This window comes from Myxocyprinus asiaticus, chromosome 4, assembly GCF_019703515.2.
Source record: "Myxocyprinus asiaticus isolate MX2 ecotype Aquarium Trade chromosome 4, UBuf_Myxa_2, whole genome shotgun sequence".
Lineage (NCBI taxonomy): Eukaryota > Metazoa > Chordata > Actinopteri > Cypriniformes > Catostomidae > Myxocyprinus > Myxocyprinus asiaticus.
Genome location: NC_059347.1, coordinates 61558214 through 61582764, shown reverse-complemented (window position 1 = coordinate 61582764; position 24551 = coordinate 61558214). Strand labels below are relative to the sequence as shown.

Below are 24551 nucleotides of genomic sequence, written 5' to 3'. Positions count from 1 at the left end.
GGGGTGGTAGTCAGCGTCGCTTGGTTACCTATTAATGAAAGAACAGTGTTATAAATGTTATCCATCCTGTTTACACAGAATGCGTTCCCTTGATGCACTGCAGCAGACTGAGAAGTAAATAATTCTAAATAATGTGCAGCAAACATGGACCAATCAACTATGAGCTGATATTTGAGAATTAAAATAATTTTATTTCAGACGGACGGGATAATAAAGTTGCTCTGCCACAGCAACGGATGCTTCCAGTCTGGACAACTGTAAATGCCCATTTCCACCATCAGGGCAATAATTAACAAGTTCCAATCAACTGGAGATCTTAAGAATTGGCCTGAAAGAGGACGTGTGTCTATATTGTCTCCATGCACAGTGAGGAGGATGGTTTAAGTGGCTATAGAATCTCCAAGGATCACAGCTGAGAATTTCAGAAATTAGTTGGGTCTTGGAGTCAGAAAGTCTCAAAAAAAAATCAGACATCACCTACATCACCACAAGTTGTTTGGGAGGGTTTCATGGGCCTCTGCTCTCATCCAACAACAAACTCAAGTGTCTTCAGTTTGCCAGACAATAATGGAGCTTCAAATGCGACCGGGTTTTATGATCAGATGAAACAAAAAATGCTTTATGGCAGCAAACACCAGAGATGGGTTTGGCACACACAGAGATGAAGTACCCAATGCCCACGGTTAAATGTGGTGCTGGATCTTTAATGTTGTGGGGCTGTTTTTCTGCCAGAGGTCCTGGACATCTTGTTTGGATACATGGCATCATGGACTCTATCATATACCAACAGATCCTAAATCAAAATCTGACTGCCTCTGCCAGAAAGCTTACAATGGGCCCTGTCTGGATCTTCCAGCAGGACAATGATCCAAAACACACATAAAAATAAACACAAAAATGGTTCACTGACCACAAAATCAAGGTTCTGCCATGGCCATCCCAGTCCCCTGACCTGAACCCCATAGAACACCTGTGTGGTGAACTGAAGAAGAGAGCCCACCAACATGCACCTCTGAATTTGAAGGATCTGGAGAGATTCTGTATGGAAGAATGATCTCAGATCACTTGCCATGTGTTCTCCAACCTCATTAGGCATTATAGAAGACTCAGAGCTGTTATCTTGGCAAAGGGAGGTTGCAAAAAGTATTAAATAAAAGGGTGCCAAAAATTATGGCCAACGTGTTTTGGAGAAAAAATATTTATTTAATAATGAGATATTTCTCCTCTTTCAATTGTTTTATTTTAATTAAAGGTTAGATTTTTTTGAATTTTTTGAATGAAAGATCAAAAGGCTAAACAATGCAGATTTTTTTTTCACTGCCTTCTTTGTGCATATTTACCAAGGGTGCCAATATTTTTGGCCACTACTGTAGTGTGCAGGTCATTGTTATTGCCCACTTTATTTATGTATTTATTTAGCATTAAAGCTTCCTGAAAAGGCCTGGAATTATTGGCACTACTGTTTTTACTCAGTTATATTGACATTAAGCCTTTTAACTGCCCTGTTACTGCTGAAAAGACATTATCTAAAGCTGATGTATGGGGGCTTTAAAGCATACTCACTATTCTTGTATTCTTGTAAAATCCTGGGACTTCACCAGCAACACTGTCTTCAATAACAACCCAACAGCTGTTATCTCTCCAAAAAGAGTGGAAGAAGCTCTTTTATAGGGCTTTGATATTAAAAGGCTTCATGTCATCCTGAATGTCATCATCAAGAGTGGAGGTGGAGGCCATGAAGAAATGAAACCAGATAAAGAGATTACACAAGTGCAATAGTGTGTGAAATACTTGGTTACGGTTCCAAGCAACATAGTAGTCGTGACAGTGATGAGACAACTGTCAAACAATTTACATATCTGATATACACATAATTACTCAACACAATATACAAATAATAACATACACTGTTCAGTATACAATACACACAATATAGAATACACAGTATACAATAAATATAATATATATAATAATATATTATTTATATAGTGTTCAATATTAAAGGTGCTGTAATTGATTTAAGCCGTTCTGGAACTTCCATGAGACTGAAGCCCCGTACACACATGCAACGACTTTATCGCTTGATGTCGCTAGTCTCATTTTACATTTACATTTATTCATTTGGCAGACACTTTTATCCAAAGCGACTTAAAAAAGAGGAATACATTACAAGTGAATCATCTTAAGGAGACAGTGGTACGAAAAGTGCCGTATTACAAGTTTCACTAGCATCAAAATAGCATTCAAAACAGATTAAAGTGCAACTTTAGTGACTGGTTAAGTGCTCATGGAACAGATGTGTTTTTAGCCGTTTTTTGAAAACAGAAAGTGAGTCAGCTTCACAAATGGAGTTGGGAAGGTCATTCCACCAACGTGGCATGATGAAGCTGAAAATCCGGGAAAGTGTTTTGGTGCCTCTTTGTGTTGGTACAACAGGGCGACGTTCCTTAGCCGACCGCAGGCTTCTAGTGGGCGCGTAGCTCTGCATAAATGATTTTAGGTATGCTGGAGCAGACCCAGTGACTGTTCTGTATGCCAGTATCAGAGACTTGAACTTGATACGTGCATCAACCGGCAGCCAGTGAAGAGAGACAAGGAGTGGTGTAACATGAGCTCTCTTTGGTTCATTAAAGACCAGACGTGCTGCTGCATTCTGGATCATTTGCAGGGGTCTAATTGCACATGCAGGGAGGCCTGCAATGAGAGCGTTACAGTAGTCCAGTCTAGATATGACAAGTGACTGAACAAGCAGTTGTGTGGCATGTTCAGAGAGGAAGGGTCTTATCTTCCTGATGTTGTAGAGTGTAAATCTACACAATTGTGCTGTCTTTGAGATGTAGTCTGTGAAATTAAGTTTGTTAACCATGGTTACCTCTAGATTCCTGACCATTTTGGAAGGCGTTACTGTAGTTGAACCCAGCTGCACGGTGATGTTCCAGCAGGGTTGGCTGGAAAGACAAGGAGTTCAGTCTTGGCTGAGTTAAGTTGCAGGTGGTGTTCCTTCATCCAGGTCTCTGTACTGTGAAGTCTCTAGTGGCCGTTTCTACTGATGTCGCTGTAACATTATTGGTGGACTGCAAGTCTGGCCACGTCATTTGAAAATCTGAACACAGATGAAGCATTTTGACAGTGAAACCAAGATATCACTCTACTTTGACAAGGATTCAGTTTTCTTGTTGAGTTTTTACATAACCTGCAGCACCCTTACGAAAATCCAGAGTTCATGGCAAATTTGCCGCAAACTTGGAGCAAATTCGCCACTGCTAATTTTCACATGCAAATGAGCTTTGCGGCAAACTTGCGGCAAATTGTTCATTGTTGCCAAAGGTTTGCCAGAGGTTCACCACTACCGGCGAAGAGCTGTAAACTTCAGGCAAATATTTGCAGAGAAATAAAGCTCATTTGCATGTGAAAATAACAAGCTGCAAATTTGCGGCTGATTTAGATTTTTTGTAAGGGTGCTCATTGCATGATACCATTAGTAAGATGAACAATCTATTAATGTACAAATCAAACTCACTCAATCTGCTGACAGTTTCTTTTCCATGGTTTATTAATATATCCATGCATGTGGTTACAGATGAATCAAACAGAACAGTGAAATCGCTCACAGAAACTTCTCTCACCTGTACTCGACTCCATTATCTCAAAGGAGAGGGGTGACATGAGCGCCAGTGAACACCATCTTCGCTCCTATTGGTTGTCGCTCCCGAAAGTCGCTCCTCATTTGCATAAAGTTAAATTTTGTCGTGTCACTCGCCAAGGCCACATGTAGTTGCCAGAGGTTGCTGTCGCTCGTGTCGCTGGAAGTCGCCAGCTCTCATTGAATATGAATGAGAACTAGTTGCTTTGTCGCTGAAAGTCACTGCATGTGTGTGCAGGGCTTGAGCTGTTGAATTGGACACGCCCCCTCTTTCCAAAATCCTGCCCTTCAAAGATTCTTTTGAGACCATCACCGAGCAGAAGAGCAGCAGTGTGTCTTCTCATGGTTATCAAACATAACAGTAGCAAAATTGTGCCCTCAACTGACAACTGTTATGAATTTTAATATGCTGTCAACTACAACAACGCGCAAAATAATTGACAAGCAGAAAGCTCATTAAAGACTTCTGAATGGCTGACCAATTTTTGTTTGCGAAGACCAGTGAGACATCTCAGGACCAGCCTGATCTCATTATCATTACGTGACCATGGCAACATTTTCGCAAACAGAATTACCTGCTTTACAATGAGTTTATGCTGCGATTTCCTCCAGTAATTAGACAAGGTTTTTATTAAGGTGAATATAAGATGGATACGTGTCAGCTTGACTGTTTTGCTGGGCTCAAACCTCAGTCTTCTGAGTTCAAAATCCAACACTCTATCAGGAGAGCTACCACTAGCTAATCACTTTAGAATAAGTGTGTATATGTAGGTGAGTAAATTCATAATCAGCCGTTGCTCTCGTGATTTGTGTGAAAGTGAATCTAGTGTTCATTTTACCAGAAAATTGTGGCGAAATGTAGAACATGGCATATAAAAGTCAGTTTGCAAAATGTAGTTGTAGTAACGTCCATTCTATGAGACCAGGTTGCAAGGTTGCTTTTTTTGCATACCATTGCATAAAAAAATTGCTAACACATTAAACTTACAAGTAACATCTTAGTTACTAATAATGGTTTATAATGGGTTTTCACTTTATTATACTGTTCAAGGTAACTAATAACTCATAAGGAAGAACTCAGTAAGATCTCATTCATTAATGTATTACTGTGACACACACTTAAAGGAATGTTCCGGGTTCAAAACAGGTTAAGCTCAATTGAGAGCATTTGTGGCAAAACATATTGATTATCACAGCCTCGTTTCGCAGCCTTCGTTTGCCATATTTTGGAGGATGCATCAGGTGTATCCTTCGTGGCCTTCAATCACCCACAATCCTTTGCACCTTTCCCAATTTATTTAAAAAAGCGTGGAAACGAGTCGCGAGACTGGGGAGACAGAAACCTTTATGACGCAGCTTACTTTATTCTCTCTCTTCAAGTTTTTATTTGCATTTGCAGATATGACGGTATTTACAAACATAAAAAAATGCAAGTAGTTTAGACAATACAACAGATTAGAAGATACAAAGCACCAATAAATAAATAAATAAATAAATAAAATTAATAAAAGGGCAGTTACATGAATTTGAAAAGCTTTAAAAGTTTTATAGGTTTTACATGTCTAGGGTTAAATTGTTTCATTATTGAAAGGATTTAAATATAAATTCTAAGATCAGTGTTGCAAAATGTATTATATAAAAGTTTTTTTTTTAGTGACTCTAGCTTTGTGAATAAAACATTTTGCTAAAATAATTTAGAGACTGAGAATATATTTCTTGTTTTTTAAAGTATATGGGTTTTCTAAACATAATAAAATATCATATGGTTCTAAGCATACTGTATGGTTTGTCATGCGCACTTACTAGACCGTTTCATTCTAGTGCTAAATGCTGAGGAGGAGTCTAGCCAGCAGACTCCGCAGGACGGGTCACTGCCTAATTAGACTGTAGCCTTCCATGTGAGAAGCACCCAAAGGGGTTAATCTGTAAACATTAAAATACTCTCTGTTTTAAAAGTTCAGACACAAGATGTGAATAATATGTGTGTTAACATGATTTTAGTGTGATAAAATCACTACTATCTGCATCTGTGTAAAGTTATAGCCAATTTTACAACTTCGTTGCCATGACGATGTAATGTCAACACCCTAAATTGACGATTTAAACAACTACACGAGTTCAAACAGACAAATTCATGTAAGTGCTTCTATAAAATTATAAGCTTCACATTTCTGCATTTAAAGCTGCACTACGTAACTTTGTGCTCTCTAGCGACATCTGTGGTTGAAAGCAATTTGCGGAAGAACACTTTACGTCAGTCGTGTTTCAACACTGCTGTTCTGGCGGATTAATCTCATGATTTGAGGTTACCTGGATCATGTGTGTGATCATGACTGGAAGATATTCAGAGCTGGGGTCATAATGTGCTACTTTCATGTTGATATTATTATGTTACACAATTAAACATTTAAAAATGACATATAACTTGCTTTGATGAAGATAAACAACACTCATGTACATATTTTGAATGAATGAATTTTACTCGTATAGCGCTTTTCTGACATACACTCAAAGCTGTTTTACATAGAGAACAGGGGACTCTCCTCAATCACCACCAGTTACCAGTATATTTTAATATGATTATTCAAGTGCTTTATCTAATATTAATGTTTGTATTGTAGCCTGCTAAACTTGTCAATTTAAGAGGTGAAACTCGTGATACGAGTTCAATGGAAGACTTTATTATTTTTACATTATGTACTGTCACAAACGCCAGTGAAGATTCCTCAATCGACCACCGGAGGTCTCACTCACCGGAATATTAACATTGAACTACTCTTCCCAAGTGCCCACATGCCTGGACTGATTACCCTACACCTGCCTCATATCACTCAGACTATTTAAGCTCGATGTGTGTGTTCATTCATTGCGAAGTCTTGTTTGCCCCGGCTACATTTCTGAGCGTTATTACTTACTCTGTTGACCTACCCGTGTTTGATTCTGCTTTGGATTTACTTTGTACGATTCTCTGCTGCCTGCCTATTACTGTGTTTGCCTGGACTATCTCTATTGCTGTTTTGCTGCCTACCCCGATCCTTTGCCTGTTTGACTACGTTACTGCCCTGCCTCTGATATTGTTGGATGCCCTGGTTATTTAACATGTGACAGCCGGTACTTCTTTCCTGTGTTTACGGACATGACGTAATGAAGCAAGGAGGAAGGACATGAGCCAGCGATTTCACGCCAAATCAGACCCGACAGCTCAAAATACAAATCATTTTTATAGGCTTACTGAAGTGAATCGGGGGAAGGTAAGGACATTGTTTTGAACACTGGTTGTTTATGTAATCAATCAATAATGGCAATTTGTTCATTTTTAACCAAAAAACATCTTATGTGGTGCAGCTTTAAACTCTCGAAAAATTGGCCCCATTGACTTCCATTGTCAGTGCCTCACAGTAACCTCGACGTTTGCTTTTGTATAAGAAAAGGAGGAATGAGTCAAAATTAATTTTTTGTGGTAATTATGCCACAAATGCTGTCAATTGAGCTTAACTTGTATTGAACCCGGAATATTCCTTTAAGAATACTGTTCCAGATCATTAGCAATTCCTTCAGAAAGATGTGGTAATACTTCACTCATTTCTAATAGGTTACCAAGTTCTCACTTTGCTATTCTAAGTAATGATTGAGAAGAACTTGGGCATTATATAACATGCATTTTTACATATTTGGCAGACACTTTTATCCTAAGCAACTTACAGTGCCCTTATTACAGGAACAATCCCCCTGGAGCAACCTGGAGTTAAATGCCTTGCTCAAGGACACAATGGTGGTGGCTGTGGGGATTGAACCAACAACCTTTTGCATACCAGTTCAGTGCTTTAGTCCACTACACCACCACCACATGTGCAAGTTATTCATTTGTAATGAATAGAAGAGAAACCCCAAAGAATACAGAGAGGTTGGATAAATTCCACAATCCTTTTATTTAAGATAAGCTGACTAGTCATGTTATCTGTAGCCTAGTGAATTAGAGGGGTGTTGTTACATTTATAAACTGATTTCCGGTTAAAGAACACAGAGGCACAATGTCATGCTTCTCTAAAGATGCATTTTCATCAATTTAAAGGGGTCATGAACTGAGAAATCAAAATTCCCTTGATCTTTTGACATGTAAGAGGTCATTGTACTATAAAAACATCCTGTAAGTTTCAGAACTCAAAACTTTCTCTTTAGTCTAAAAACAGCTTATATTGAAGCCAATCTGCCAAAACGACAGGATGTGGAATGTGCCACTTTATTACGTAATAGTGTGGCTAAACACCGCCTCCGCAGAAGAAGATCAACGCCTGCTTCTACATCACTGCCTGTTTAGCCCCGCCCACCGATTCACCCATGTAGTAGGTAAATAACGAGAGAGGCAAACGTAGGTCTACGCAGAAACCAAACGATAAAGATGGCTCCAAAGTCAACAAGACGCTGTGCATTGCCAAGTTGAGGAAAAGCACAGTCTTCGCATTGCCTTTCGTCTGATCCCAACATTAGGAAAGAGTGGATGAACTTTATTTTTAATGAAGTTCCAGACCGTGTCAGTAAGAACTTTTGTTAACTTCATTTTACCGTGGATTCGTTTACAAACAAGGTACAGTTCGATGCAGGATTTTCAGAAAGATTGAAACTAAAAGACGATGCTGTGTCGACTATACTGGATCCGACAGTAATGTAGCACCACACAAGTTTGAGTAACTGTTTTTATTATGTGGTCACTATTGCTTTGTCTGTTATTACAGATCGTTTGACATGTACTGAGTATTTATGCGTTTTTAACCTAAATCACAGCAGCGTTCATCTATGAAGGATGTAGGATTTTTAAATATGCAAAACTGTTAGTGTAAAAGAGGATGCAAGAAGCAGTTTTCCTTCTTCAGGTGATGCTTTATTTCCCCTCTTCCTTGACACCACTTTACAGTTACCTTTATACACTCTTTAAACCCTAACACACACACTGTTTCTACAAATAACTTTCACTACTCGGGAATCGTTGCTCTGGCTCGCCTCTGTCATATCCAGTCTCCCCCCACTGAGCGTTGTGTCGCTCTCTTTATGCCGCTCTCCCCGTGCTCACTAAAATTAGAGACAGGTGTTAGACAATTTAGCTCAGGTGTAAGCGCCCTTACCGCTTTCTCTCTCTGGAGAGATGCTTGACCACGCCCCCGCTGCCACATATCCCCACCGCCCGACTCAGGCCGGGGCGACATCCGGCCTGCCTACCACTCCCCCCCGATTCCTGGAAAGGAAGTCGGCAACAGCCATCTGCGCCCCCGGTCTGTGGACCACCTTGAACTTAAACGGCTGAAGAGCCAGATACCAACGGGTGATCCGGGAGTTAGTATCTTTCATACGGTGGAGCCACTGGAGTGGGGCGTGATCTGAGCAGAGGGTGAAGGCCCGCCCCAACAGGTAGTATCGGAGAGTGAGGACCGCCCACTTGATGGCGAGACACTCCTTTTCCACGGTGTTGTACTTAGTTTCCCTTAACGAGAGCTTACGGCTAATGTACAGCACCGGGCGCTCCTCCCCCTCCACCACCTGCGAGAGCACAGCCCCCAGCCCCCTGTCTGAAGCATCTGTCTGTAAAACAAAAGAGAGAGAGAAGTCAGGTGAATGTAACAGCGGCCCCCCGCAAAGTGCGGCTTTAACTTGCGTGAATGCCCGTTGACACTGCTCCGTCCACTGGACCGGATCTGGAGCTCCCTTTTTAGTGAGATCAGTCAGCAGGCTGGTGACGTCCGAATAGTTAGGCACAAACCTTCTATAATAGCCAGCCAGCCCCAGGAACTGTCTCACCCCCTTTTTGGTCCTGGGTCTCGGGCAGGTCGCAATCGCCGCTGTCTTGTCAATTTGGGGACGCACCTGCCCGTGGCCCAAGTGGAACCCCAGATACCGTACCTCCACCCGCCCAATTGCGCACTTCTTCGGGTTCGCTGTGAGTCCCGCTCGGCGCAGCGATCTCAGAACCACCCTCAGGTGTTGCATATTTCGCTGCCAATCATTGCTATAAATGATGATGTCATCTAAATAGGCAGCGGCGTAAGCTGAATGCGGCCTGAGGATTCGGTCCATGAGACGCTGAAATGTAGCCGGGGCTCCAAACAAACCGAACGGAAGTGTCACAAATTGGTGTAATCCAAACGGTGTGGAGAAGGCGGTTTTCTCACAGGAAATTGGTGTCAAGGGGATCTGCCAATAACCCTTCGTCAAATCCAATGTCGAATAAAACCGAGCAGTGTCCAACCGATCGAGCAACTCATCAACGCGAGGCATTGGATATGCATCAAATTTAGACACCGCGTTGACTTTTCTGTAATCCACACAGAATTGCACAGACCCGTCGCTCTTAGGCACTAGAACAACTGGGCTGGACCAATCACTGTGGGATTCTTCTATTACCCCCATATCAAGCATCGCATCCAATTCTTCCCGAACAATTTTCTTTTTGTGTTCGGATAGTCGATAGGGGCGGCTACGTACCACGACCCCCGGCTCGGTCTCGATGTGGTGATGGATGAGGTTTGTACGTTTTGGTAGAGGGGAGAACACATCTGCAAACTCCTGTTGCAACCTGGCAACCTCCGTGAGTTGGCTCGGTGAGAGGTGGTCTCCGCAAGTGACCGGGGTGAACTGTTTATGTTTTGAACTCACCTCCGGTCTGAGCTCCGCCTTCTCAGGAACCACCGTAGCCAACGTCACGGGGACCGCCTCCCTCCACAATTTTAGGAGATTGAGGTGGTATATTTGACGTGCGTCCCCTCTATCGGTTCGTTTAACCTCATAATCGAGATCTCCCACTCGTCGTGTGACCTCAAAGGGTCCTTGCCACTTGGCGAGTAATTTAGAGCTCGATGTGGGAAGCAATACAAGCACTTTATCTCCCGGTGCAAATTCCCTTAGCTGAGTTCCCCTGTCATACAGTCGGCGCTGTCGTTCTTGAGCTTGGAGCAAATTCCCCTGTGTTAGTTGCCCCAAGGTGTGGAGTTTTGCTCGAAGATCAAGAACGTACTGAATTTCATTTTTACTGTTTGAAGGTCCCTCCTCCCAGGCCTCTCGCATTACATCAAGCACGCCTTGTGGGCGTCGCCCATACAGCAGCTCGAATGGGGAGAAGCCAGTGGAGGCTTGCGGGACCTCTCGTACTGCAAATAACAGGGGGTCGAGCCATTTATCCCAATTTCTAGAATCATCGTGCACGAACTTACGAATCATGTTTTTGAGGGTTTTATTAAATCGTTCCACCAGGCCATCCGTTTGAGGATGGTATAATTGGTGCGAATCGATTTAATATTTAATAGTACGTACAGCTCCCGTAGTGTCTGTGACATAAACGTTGTGCCTTGATCGGTGAGGATTTCTTTCGGAATCCCCACCCGGGAGATTATTTTGAAGAGTGCCTCCGCAACACTGCGTGCTGAGATGTTGCGAAGAGGCACTGCTTCCGGATATCGCGTTGCATAGTCCACTAGGACCAATACAAAGCGATGTCCCCGTGCTGACCGTTCTAATGGCCCGACGAGGTCCATTCCAATTCTCTCAAAGGGGACCTCGATCAGAGGGAGAGGGCGCAATGGCGCTTTTGGGGTGGCCGGTGGGTTAACCAGCTGGCATTCGCGGCATGCCGCACACCACCTGCGGACATCGCCGCCAATGCCCGGCCAATAGAAACGGGCTATTAGACGGTTCAGTGTTTTCCTTTCTCCTAGATGACCTGCCATGGGATTATAATGAGCCGCCTGGAATACCATTTCCCGACGGCTCCTTGGAATCAAAAGTTGGGTTGTATCCTCTTTGGTTCGAGTGTCCTGTGTCACTCGATACAACCGCTCATTTATAATTGCAAAATAGGGGTATGAAAGTGCGATGTCAGGCTGGAGTCGTTGACCATCGATAACTCTCACTTGGTCAAAGGCGTGTTTGAGGGTTTCATCTCGTGACTGCTCCAAAGGGAAATCCCCCTCAGGGAATTCCCTGAGAAGGGGAGGGGCTGCAGCCTCTCCCCCTCTCTCGTCATCATGACGTGGAGCTGTCGAGGATGGCCCCGGCTCCACCTCCCCTGCCAGAGCATCGCACATCACACATCTCCCTATTTTCACACAGGACCCATCCGCACAAATTCCCTTTAATAAAACTCTAAAATCAGGCCAATCAGTCCCCAAAATCAGTAGATGGGTGAGGCGGGAACTAACCGCAGCGTCCACTCTATGCTTTTTCCCCCGGAATTTAATTGTCAGGGTCACCGTTTTGGATGTGACCAATGCCTTGTGTTGAACCAGGCGTTGGTGGATAGTGGTTTGATTACACCCGGTATCCACCAACACTTGGTGAGTACCCCCCTTGACACTTACCGGTATCCGGTACGCTCCGGCCCGGTCGGGGGCAGCCTGTGGGAGGTCAGAGACCCACACCACCGTCCCCAGCTCCATCAGAGGGCACTGATCTCGGAAGTGGCTCGGGTCTCCGCACCTCCAGCAGGCCGGCCCAGGCGCTACGCCCGCACTGGCGTCGGCGGGCGCCCCCCCCGAGGGGGAGAGCGGCGGGGCATTGGAGTAGGGGAAGGTGTCGCCCACACCCGGGGAACTGGTTTCAGGAGCTGAGTTCCTCCTCGTCTGCGTGGGGCAGGAACGGGACCTGGAGAGAGAGCAGACGAGAGAGAGAGAGGGGAGGGGGAAGAAACAGAGGGAGGAGAGAAAACGTAGGAGGGATCTTCCGCCCTCGGGATCGCCGCCATGTGGTCCTCCGCAAGTCGGATAGCTTCCTCCAATGACGCCGGGCGGTGGCACTGGAACCACTCCGCCGTTCCTTTTGGCATACTATGAACTGTTCCAGTACCACCTGGTCGATAATTCCCTGGACGTCGCGATCCCCCGCTAGCAGCCATCTTCGGCAGGCGTCACGGAGCCGCTGGGCAAAGGCAAATGGGCGGTCAGAGCTTTCCAACTTCAAGCTCCGGAAGAGTTGACGACTTTCCTCCGGAGTGCGACCAACCCGTTGCAAGATGGCTTTTTTTAGATCTCCGTAGGCCAGGAGGCTCGACGCTGGCAGTTGTTGAGCCGCGAGCTGGGCTTCCCTGGACAGTAGTGGGATCAGTCGGGCTGCCCATTGGCCGAGCGGCCAGCCCCAGAACTCGGCGGTCCGCTCAAACAAATCCAGGAAAGCCTCGGGGTCGTCCGCCGCCCCCATTTTCTGTAATGCTGGCGGGGGTAACGGCGTGGGTGTGTCCGGGGTCGCGGCTGAGGATGCCCCCTGGCTGAGGAGGCTCCGGATCGCCTGCCGGTCCTCGGCTTGAGCATGCATGAGCTCGACAAACCGGCGGTCTTGATCTTGTCGGAGCTCAAGCAGCGTTTGTTGGTGGTTCCGATGTAGGCTGGCGAGGGCTTGGAGGATCTCCGCCAACTGGGAGGACTCTACGGGACGACCTCCATCCATCTTCGACCCAAACTTCAATCCCGGGTTTCGGCACCAGTGTAAAAGAGGACGCAAGAAGCAATTTTCCTTCTTCAGGTGACGCTATATTTCCCCTCTTCCTCGACACCACTTTACAGTTACCTTTATACACTCTTTAAACCCTAACACACACACTGTTTCTACAAATAACTTTCACTACTCGGGAATCGTTGCTCTGGCTCGGCTCTATCATATCCAGTCTCCCCCCACTGAGCGTTGTGTCGCTCTCTTTATGCCGCTCTCCCCGTGCTCACTGAAATTAGAGACAGGTGTTAGACAATTTGGCTCAGGTGTAAGCGCCCTTACCGCTTTCTCTCTCCGGAGAGATGCTTGACCACGCCCCTGCTGCCACAGTTAGCCAGTCATACCAGTGGGCGTTTACTTCCGAGTCTACAATCCACCACGCCTATTCAAATGGTGTGTTACGATGAGGGGGGTCAAAACAGGACAGAAAATAGCCTATTACTTCTAAATTATGATGTTTTTTTAATGTAAAAATCTTGATAACATTATAAGTGGACCTCAGAGAACTGTACAAAATAAAAAAAGGCACTTCTCAGACACTGGATTTTGAGGGGTTATGTTGTTAGCCAACACAATGAGTAATTAATTAGTAGTTTTTAATGAGGCAAATAATATTCAGTAATTATTGGGTTGTTTATAGTGAAGAACTACCACCATCATCAGTTTGATATTACATACTGTGATTACATTTATGCATTTGGCAGATGCTTTTATCCAAAGTGACTTACAGTGCCCTTATTACAGGGACAATCCCCCCAGAGAAACCTGGAGTTAAGTGCCTTGCTCAAGGACACAATTGTGGTGGCTGTGGGGATTGACCTGGCAATCTTTTGTTTGCAAGTTCTGTGCTTTAGCCCACTACACCACCACCACTCTATTAGTTAATTGTGTTTCCATATTAGTTAATAGTGGTGACTTAAGTGTTAATGTATTACTACTCATTTGTCCTGCATTAATTGCTGCTTGGTTACATATTGTTTCTATTTTTGTATTTATTTTTTTATTTTTATCCCCTTTTCTCCCCAATTTTGGAATGCCCAATTCCCACTACTTAATAGGTCCTCGTGGTGGCGCGGTTACTCACCTCAATCCGGGTGGTGGAGGACAAGTCTCAGTTGCCTCCACTTCTGAGACCGTCAATCCACGCATTTTATCACGTGACTCGTTGTGCATGACACCACGGAGACTCACAGCATGTGGAGGCTCATGCTACTCTCCGCGATCCACGCACAACTTACCACACGCCCCATTGAGAGTGAGAACCACTTAATCACGACCACGAGGAGGTTACCCCATGTGACCCCAAGTTTTTCTACCCTCCTTAGCAACCGGGCCAATTTGGTTGCTTAGGAGACCTGGCTGGCGTCACTCGCACACCCTGGATTCGAACTTGTGACTCCAGGGGTGGTAGTCAGCGTCGCTTGGTTACCTATTAATGAAAGAACAGTGTTATAAATGTTATCCATCCTGTTTACACAGAATGCGTTCCCTTGATGCACTGCAGCAGACTGAGAAGTAAATAATTCTAAATAATGTGCAGCAAACATGGACCAATCAACTATGAGCTGATATTTGAGAATTAAAATAATTTTATTTCAGACGGACGGGATAATAAAGTTGCTCTGCCACAGCAACGGATGCTTCCAGTCTGGACAACTGTAAATGCCCATTTCCACCATCAGGGCAATAATTAACAAGTTCCAATCAACTGGAGATCTTAAGAATTGGCCTGAAAGAGGACGTGTGTCTATATTGTCTCCATGCACAGTGAGGAGGATGGTTTAAGTGGCTATAGAATCTCCAAGGATCACAGCTGAGAATTTCAGAAATTAGTTGGGTCTTGGAGTCAGAAAGTCTCAAAAAAAAATCAGACATCACCTACATCACCACAAGTTGTTTGGGAGGGTTTCATGGGCCTCTGCTCTCATCCAACAACAAACTCAAGTGTCTTCAGTTTGCCAGACAATAATGGAGCTTCAAATGCGACCGGGTTTTATGATCAGATGAAACAAAAAATGCTTTATGGCAGCAAACACCAGAGATGGGTTTGGCACACACAGAGATGAAGTACCCAATGCCCACGGTTAAATGTGGTGCTGGATCTTTAATGTTGTGGGGCTGTTTTTCTGCCAGAGGTCCTGGACATCTTGTTTGGATACATGGCATCATGGACTCTATCATATACCAACAGATCCTAAATCAAAATCTGACTGCCTCTGCCAGAAAGCTTACAATGGGCCCTGTCTGGATCTTCCAGCAGGACAATGATCCAAAACACACATAAAAATAAACACAAAAATGGTTCACTGACCACAAAATCAAGGTTCTGCCATGGCCATCCCAGTCCCCTGACCTGAACCCCATAGAACACCTGTGTGGTGAACTGAAGAAGAGAGCCCACCAACATGCACCTCTGAATTTGAAGGATCTGGAGAGATTCTGTATGGAAGAATGATCTCAGATCACTTGCCATGTGTTCTCCAACCTCATTAGGCATTATAGAAGACTCAGAGCTGTTATCTTGGCAAAGGGAGGTTGCAAAAAGTATTAAATAAAAGGGTGCCAAAAATTATGGCCAACGTGTTTTGGAGAAAAAATATTTATTTAATAATGAGATATTTCTCCTCTTTCAATTGTTTTATTTTAATTAAAGGTTAGATTTTTTTGAATTTTTTGAATGAAAGATCAAAAGGCTAAACAATGCAGATTTTTTTTTCACTGCCTTCTTTGTGCATATTTACCAAGGGTGCCAATATTTTTGGCCACTACTGTAGTGTGCAGGTCATTGTTATTGCCCACTTTATTTATGTATTTATTTAGCATTAAAGCTTCCTGAAAAGGCCTGGAATTATTGGCACTACTGTTTTTACTCAGTTATTTTGACATTAAGCCTTTTAACTGCCCTGTTACTGCTGAAAAGACATTATCTAAAGCTGATGTATGGGGGCTTTAAAGCATACTCACTATTCTTGTATTCTTGTAAAATCCTGGGACTTCACCAGCAACACTGTCTTCAATAACAACCCAACAGCTGTTATCTCTCCAAAAAGAGTGGAAGAAGCTCTTTTATAGGGCTTTGATATTAAAAGGCTTCATGTCATCCTGAATGTCATCATCAAGAGTGGAGGTGGAGGCCATGAAGAAATGAAACCAGATAAAGAGATTACACAAGTGCAATAGTGTGTGAAATACTTGGTTACGGTTCCAAGCAACATAGTAGTCGTGACAGTGATGAGACAACTGTCAAACAATTTACATATCTGATATACACATAATTACTCAACACAATATACAAATAATAACATACACTGTTCAGTATACAATACACACAATATAGAATACACAGTATACAATAAATATAATATATATAATAATATATTATTTATATAGTGTTCAATATTAAAGGTGCTGTAATTGATTTAAGCCGTTCTGGAACTTCCATGAGACTGAAGCCCCGTACACACATGCAACGACTTTATCGCTTGATGTCGCTAGTCTCATTTTACATTTACATTTATTCATTTGGCAGACACTTTTATCCAAAGCGACTTAAAAAAGAGGAATACATTACAAGTGAATCATCTTAAGGAGACAGTGGTACGAAAAGTGCCGTATTACAAGTTTCACTAGCATCAAAATAGCATTCAAAACAGATTAAAGTGCAACTTTAGTGACTGGTTAAGTGCTCATGGAACAGATGTGTTTTTAGCCGTTTTTTGAAAACAGAAAGTGAGTCAGCTTCACAAATGGAGTTGGGAAGGTCATTCCACCAACGTGGCATGATGAAGCTGAAAATCCGGGAAAGTGTTTTGGTGCCTCTTTGTGTTGGTACAACAGGGCGACGTTCCTTAGCCGACCGCAGGCTTCTAGTGGGCGCGTAGCTCTGCATAAATGATTTTAGGTATGCTGGAGCAGACCCAGTGACTGTTCTGTATGCCAGTATCAGAGACTTGAACTTGATACGTGCATCAACCGGCAGCCAGTGAAGAGAGACAAGGAGTGGTGTAACATGAGCTCTCTTTGGTTCATTAAAGACCAGACGTGCTGCTGCATTCTGGATCATTTGCAGGGGTCTAATTGCACATGCAGGGAGGCCTGCAATGAGAGCGTTACAGTAGTCCAGTCTAGATATGACAAGTGACTGAACAAGCAGTTGTGTGGCATGTTCAGAGAGGAAGGGTCTTATCTTCCTGATGTTGTAGAGTGTAAATCTACACAATTGTGCTGTCTTTGAGATGTAGTCTGTGAAATTAAGTTTGTTAACCATGGTTACCTCTAGATTCCTGACCATTTTGGAAGGCGTTACTGTAGTTGAACCCAGCTGCACGGTGATGTTCCAGCAGGGTTGGCTGGAAAGACAAGGAGTTCAGTCTTGGCTGAGTTAAGTTGCAGGTGGTGTTCCTTCATCCAGGTCTCTGTACTGTGAAGTCTCTAGTGGCCGTTTCTACTGATGTCGCTGTAACATTATTGGTGGACTGCAAGTCTGGCCACGTCATTTGAAAATCTGAACACAGATGAAGCATTTTGACAGTGAAACCAAGATATCACTCTACTTTGACAAGGATTCAGTTTTCTTGTTGAGTTTTTACATAACCTGCAGCACCCTTACGAAAATCCAGAGTTCATGGCAAATTTGCCGCAAACTTGGAGCAAATTCGCCACTGCTAATTTTCACATGCAAATGAGCTTTGCGGCAAACTTGCGGCAAATTGTTCATTGTTGCCAAAGGTTTGCCAGAGGTTCACCACTACCGGCGAAGAGCTGTAAACTTCAGGCAAATATTTGCAGAGAAATAAAGCTCATTTGCATGTGAAAATAACAAGCTGCAAATTTGCGGCTGATTTAGATTTTTTGTAAGGGTGCTCATTGCATGATACCATTAGTAAGATGAACAATCTATTAATGTACAAATCAAACTCACTCAATCTGCTGACAGTTTCTTTTCCATGGTTTATTAATATATCCATGCATGTGGTTACAGATGAATCAAACAGAACAGTGAAATCGCTCACAGAAACTTCTCTCACCTGTACTCGACTCCATTATCTCAAAGGAGAGGGGTGACATGAGCGCCAGTGAACACCATCTTCGCTCCTATTGGTTGTCGCTCCCGAAAGTCGCTCCTCATTTGCATAAAGTTAAATTTTGTCGTGTCACTCGCCAAGGCCACATGTAGTTGCCAGAGGTTGCTGTCGCTCGTGTCGCTGGAAGTCGCCAGCTCTCATTGAATATGAATGAGAACTAGTTGCTTTGTCGCTGAAAGTCACTGCATGTGTGTGCAGGGCTTGAGCTGTTGAATTGGACACGCCCCCTCTTTCCAAAATCCTGCCCTTCAAAGATTCTTTTGAGACCATCACCGAGCAGAAGAGCAGCAGTGTGTCTTCTCATGGTTATCAAACATAACAGTAGCAAAATTGTGCCCTCAACTGACAACTGTTATGAATTTTAATATGCTGTCAACTACAACAACGCGCAAAATAATTGACAAGCAGAAAGCTCATTAAAGACTTCTGAATGGCTGACCAATTTTTGTTTGCGAAGACCAGTGAGACATCTCAGGACCAGCCTGATCTCATTATCATTACGTGACCATGGCAACATTTTCGCAAACAGAATTACCTGCTTTACAATGAGTTTATGCTGCGATTTCCTCCAGTAATTAGACAAGGTTTTTATTAAGGTGAATATAAGATGGATACGTGTCAGCTTGACTGTTTTGCTGGGCTCAAACCTCAGTCTTCTGAGTTCAAAATCCAACACTCTATCAGGAGAGCTACCACTAGCTAATCACTTTAGAATAAGTGTGTATATGTAGGTGAGTAAATTCATAATCAGCCGTTGCTCTCGTGATTTGTGTGAAAGTGAATCTAGTGTTCATTTTACCAGAAAATTGTGGCGAAATGTAGAACATGGCATATAAAAGTCAGTTTGCAAAATGTAGTTGTAGTAACGTCCATTCTATGAGACCAGGTTGCAAGGTTGCTTTTTTTGCATACCATTGCATAAAAAAATTGCTAACACATTAAACTTACAAGTAACATCTTAGTTACTAATAATGGTTTATAATGGGTTTTCACTTTATTATACTGTTCAAGGTAACTAATAACACATAAGGAAGAACTCAGTAAGATCTCATTCATTAATGTATTACTGTGACACACACTTAAAGGAATGTTCCGGGTTCAAAACAGGTTAAGCTCAATTGAGAGCATTTGTGGCAAAACATATTGATTATCACAGCCTCGTTTCGCAGCCTTCGTTTGCCATATTTTGGAGGATGCATCAGGTGTACCCTTCGTGGCCTTCAATCACCCACAATCCTTTGCACCTTTCCCAATTTATTTAAAAAAGCGTGGAAATGAGTCGCGAGACCGGGGAGGCAGAAACCTTTATGACGCAGCTTACTTTTTTCTCTCTCTTCAAGTTTTTATTTGCATTTGCAGATATGACGGTGTTTACAAACATAAAAAAATGCAAGTAGTTTAGACAATACAACAAATTAGAAGATACAAAGCACCAATAAATAAATAAATAAAATTAATAAAAGGGCAGTTACATGAATTTGAAAAGCTTTAAAAGTTTTATAGGTTTTACATGTCTAGGGTTAAATTGTTTCATTATTGAAAGGATTTAAATATAAATTCTAAGATCAGTGTTGCAAAATGTATTATATAAAAGTTTTTTTTTTAGTGACTCTAGCTTTGTGAATAAAACATTTTGCTAAAATAATTTAGAGACTGAGAATATATTTCTTGTTTTTTAAAGTATATGGGTTTTCTAAACATAGTAAAATATCATATGGTTCTAAGCATACTGTATGGTTTGTCATGCGCACTTACTAGACCGTTTCATTCTAGTGCTAAATGCTGAGGAGGAGTCTAGCCAGCAGACTCCGCAGGACGGGTCACTGCCTAATTAGACTGTAGCCTTCCATGTGAGAAGCACCCAAAGGGGTTAATCTGTAAACATTAAAATACTCTCTGTTTTAAAAGTTCAGACACAAGATGTGAATAATATGTGTGTTAACATGATTTTACTATGATAAAATCACTACTAACTGCATCTGTGGAAAGTTATAGCCAATTTTACAACTTCGTTGCCATGACGATGTAATGTCAACACCCTAAATTGACAATTTAAACAACTACACGAGTTCAAACAGACAAATTCATGTAAGTGCTTCTATAAAATTATAAGCTTCACATTTCTGCATTTAAAGCTGCACTACGTAACTTTGTGCTCTCTAGCGACATCTGTGGTTGAAAGCAATTTGCGGAAGAACACTTTACGTCAGTCGTGTTTCAACACTGCTGTTCTGGCGGATTCTCTCATGATTTGAGGTTACCTGGATCATGTGTGTGATCATGACTGGAAGATATTCAGAGCCGGGGTCATAATGTGCTACTTTCATGTTGATATTATTATGTTACACAATTAAACATTTAAAAATTAAATATAACTTGCTTTGATGAAGATAAACAACACTCATGTACATATTTTGAATGAATGAATTTTACTCGTATAGCGCTTTTCTGACACTACACTCAAAGCTGTTTTACATAGAGAACAGGGGACTCTCCTCAATCACCACCAGTTACCAGTATATTTTAATATGATTATTCAAGTGCTTTATCTAATATTAATGTTTGTATTGTAGCCTGCTAAACTTGTCAATTTAAGAGGTGAAACTCGTGATACGAGTTCAATGGAAGACTTTATTATTTTTACATTATGTACTGTCACAAACGCCAGTGAAGATTCCTCAATCGACCACCGGAGGTCTCACTCACCGGAATATTATCATTGAACTACTCTTCCCAAGTGCCCACATGCCTGGACTGATTACCCTACACCTGCCTCATATCACTCAGACTATTTAAGCTGGATGTGTGTGTTCATTCATTGCGAAGTCTTGTTTGCCCCGGCTACATTTCTGAGCGTTATTACTTACTCTGTTGACCTACCCGTGTTTGATTCTGCTTTGGATTTACTTTGTACAATTCTCTGCTGGCTGCCTATTACTGTGTTTGCCTGGACTATCTCTATTGCTGTTTTGCTGCCTGCCCCGATCCTTTGCCTGTTTGACTACGTTACTGCCCTGCCTCTGATATTGTTGGTTGCCCTGGTTATTTAACATGTGACAGCCGGTACTTCTTTCCTGTGTTTACGGACATGACGTAATGAAGCAAGGAGGAAGGACATAAGCCAGCGATTTCACGCCAAATCAGACCCGACAGCTCAAAATACAAATCATTTTTATAGGCTTACTGAAGTGAATCGGGGGAAGGTAAGGACATTGTTTTGAACACTGGTTGTTTATGTAATCAATCAATAATGGCAATTTGTTCATTTTTAACCAAAAAACATCTTATGTGGTGCAGCTTTAAACTCTCCAAAAATTGGCCCCATTGACTTCCATTGTCAGTGCCTCACAGTAACCTCGATGTTTGCTTTTGTATAACAAAAGGAGGAATGAGTCAAAATTAATTTTTTGTGGTAATCAACATTATGCCACAAATGCTGTCAATTGAGCTTAACTTGTATTGAACCCGGAATATTCCTTTAAGAATACTGTTCCAGATCATTAGCAATTCCTTCAGAAAGATGTGGTAATACTTCACACATTTCTAATAGGTTACCAAGTTTTCACTTTGCTATTCTAAGTAATCTTTTGACATGTAAGAGGTCATTGTACTATAAAAACATCCTGTAAGTTTCAGAACTCAAAACTTTCTCTTTAGTCTAAAAACAGCTTAAATTGAAGCCAATCTGCCAAAACGACAGGATGTGGAATGTGCCACTTTATTACGTAATAGTGTGGCTAAACACCGCCTCCGCAGAAGAAGATCAACGCCTGCTTCTACATCACTGCCTGTTTAGCCCCGCCCACCGATTCACCCATGTAGTAGGTAAATAACGAGAGAGGCAAACGCAGGTCTACGCAGAAACCAAACGATAAAGATGGCTCCAAAGTCAACAAGACGCTGTGCATTGCCAAGTTGTGGAAAAGCACAGTCTTCGCATTGCCTTTCGTCTGATCCCAACATTAGGAAAGAGTGGATGAACTTTATTTTTAATGAAGTTCCAGATCGTGTCAGTAAGAACTTTTGTTAACTTCATTTTACCGTGGATTCGTTTACAAACAAGGTACAGTTCGATGCAGGATTTTCAGAAAGATTGAAACTAAAAGACGATGCTGTGCCGACTATACTGGATCCGACAGTAATGTCGCACCACACAAGTTTGAGTAACTGTTTTTATTATGTGGTCACTATTGCTTTGTCTGTTATTACAGATCGTTTGACATGTACTGAGTATTTATGCGTTTTTAACCTAAATCACAGCAGCGTTCATCTATGAAGGATGTAGGATTTTTAAATATGCAAAACTGTTAGTGTAAAAGAGGACGCAAGAAGCAGTTTTCCTTCTTCAGGTGATGCTTTATTTCCCCTCTTCCTTGACACCACTTTACAGTTACCTTTATACACTCTTTAAACCCTAACACACACACTGTTTCTACAAATAACTTTCACTACTCGGGAATCGTTGCTCTGGCTCGCCTCTGTCATATCCAGTCTCCCCCCACTGAGCGTTGTGTCGCTCTCTTTATGCCGCTCTCCCCGTGCTCACTAAAATTAGAGACAGGTGTTAGACAATTTAGCACAGGTGTAAGCGCCCTTACCGCTTTCTCTCTCCGGAGAGATGCTTGACCACGCCCCCGCTGCCACATATCCCCACCGCCCGACTCAGGCCGGGGCGACATCCGGCCTGCCTACCACTCCCCCCCCATTCCTGGAAAGGAAGTCGGCAACAGCCATCTGCGCCCCCGGTCTGTGGACCACCTTGAACTTAAATGGCTGAAGAGCCAGATACCAACGGGTGATCTGGGCGTTAGTATCTTTCATACGGTGGAGCCACTGGAGTGGGGCGTGATCCGAGCAGAGGGTGAAGGCCCGCCCCAACAGGTAATATCGGAGAGTGAGGACCGCCCACCTGATGGCGAGACACTCCTTTTCCACGGTGCTGTACTTAGTTTCCCTTAACGAGAGCTTACGGCTAATGTACAGCACCGGGCGCTCCTCCCCCTCCACCACCTGCGAGAGCACAGCCCCCAGCCCCCTGTCTGAAGCATCTGTCTGTAAAACAAAAGGGAGAGAGAAGTCAGGTGAATGTAACAGCGGCCCCCCGCAAAGTGCGGCTTTAACTTGCGTGAACGCCCGTTGACACTGCTCCGTCCACTGGACCGGATCTGGAGCTCCCTTTTTAGTGAGATCAGTCAGCAGGCTGGTGACGTCCGAATAGTTAGGCACAAACCTTCTATAATAGCCAGCCAGCCCCAGGAACTGTCTCACCCCCTTTTTGGTCCTGGGTCTCGGGCAGGTCGCAATCGCCACTGTCTTGTCAATTTGGGGACGCACCTGCCCGTGGCCCAAGTGGAACCCCAGATACCGTACCTCCACCCGCCCAATCGCGCACTTCTTCGGGTTCGCTGTGAGTCCCGCTCGGCGCAGCGATCTCAGAACCACCCTCAGGTGTTGCATATGCCGCTGCCAATCATTGCTATAAATGATGATGTCATCTAAATAGGCAGCGGCGTAAGCTGAATGCGGCCTGAGGATTCGGTCCATGAGACGCTGAAACGTAGCCGGGGCTCCAAACAAACCGAACGGAAGTGTCACAAATTGGTGTAATCCAAACGGTGTGGAGAAGGCAGTTTTCTCACGGGAAATTGGTGTCAAGGGGATCTGCCAATAACCCTTCGTCAAATCCAATGTCGAATAAAACCGAGCAGTGTCCAACCGATCGAGCAACTCATCAACGCGAGGCATTGGATATGCATCAAATTTAGACACCGCGTTGACTTTTCTGTAATCCACACAGAATTGCACAGACCCGTCGCTCTTAGGCACTAGAACAACTGGGCTGGACCAATCACTGTGGGATTCTTCTATTACCCCCATATCAAGCATCGCATCCAATTCTTCCCGAACAATTTTCTTTTTGTATTCGGATAGTTGATAGGGCTCGGTCTCGATGTGGTGATGGATGAGGTTTGTACGTCTCGGTAGGGGGGAGAACACATCTGCAAACTCCTGTTGCAACCTGGCAACCTCCGCGAGTTGGCTCGGTGAGAGGTGGTCTCCGCAAGTGACCGGGGTGAACTGTTTATGTTTTGAACTCACCTCCGGTCCGAGCTCCGCCTTCTCGGGAACCACCGTAGCCAACGTCACGAGGACCGCCTCCCTCCACAATTTTAGGAGATTGAGGTGGTATATTTGACGTGCGTCCCCTCTATCGGTTCGTTTAACCTCATAATCGAGATCTCCCACTCGTCGTGTGACCTCAAAGGGTCCTTGCCACTTGGCGAGTAATTTAGAGCTCGATGTGGGAAGCAATACAAGCACTTTATCTCCCGGTGCAAATTCCCTTAGCTGAGTTCCCC

The 24551-nt window shown here is 43.4% G+C and overlaps 1 protein-coding gene across 4 annotated transcripts in view; it reads right to left on the bottom strand.

Annotated features, from left to right (window-relative positions):
• The window catches only part of LOC127433268 (cytosolic phospholipase A2 gamma-like), a 71788-nt gene that overhangs the window by 34098 nt on the left and 13139 nt on the right, over window positions 1–24551 (bottom strand). Inside the window, exon 1 of one of the 4 annotated variants that reach the window (XM_051685047.1) lies at window positions 16073–16143. The exons of 2 other annotated variants lie outside the window; for them this stretch is intronic. The gene's annotated coding sequence lies outside the window, so the exon portion shown is untranslated. Of the gene's footprint in view, window positions 1–1563; window positions 1635–16072; window positions 16144–24551 lie in introns of those variants that run through there. One more of the 4 variants, XM_051685055.1, reaches the window with a different exon arrangement.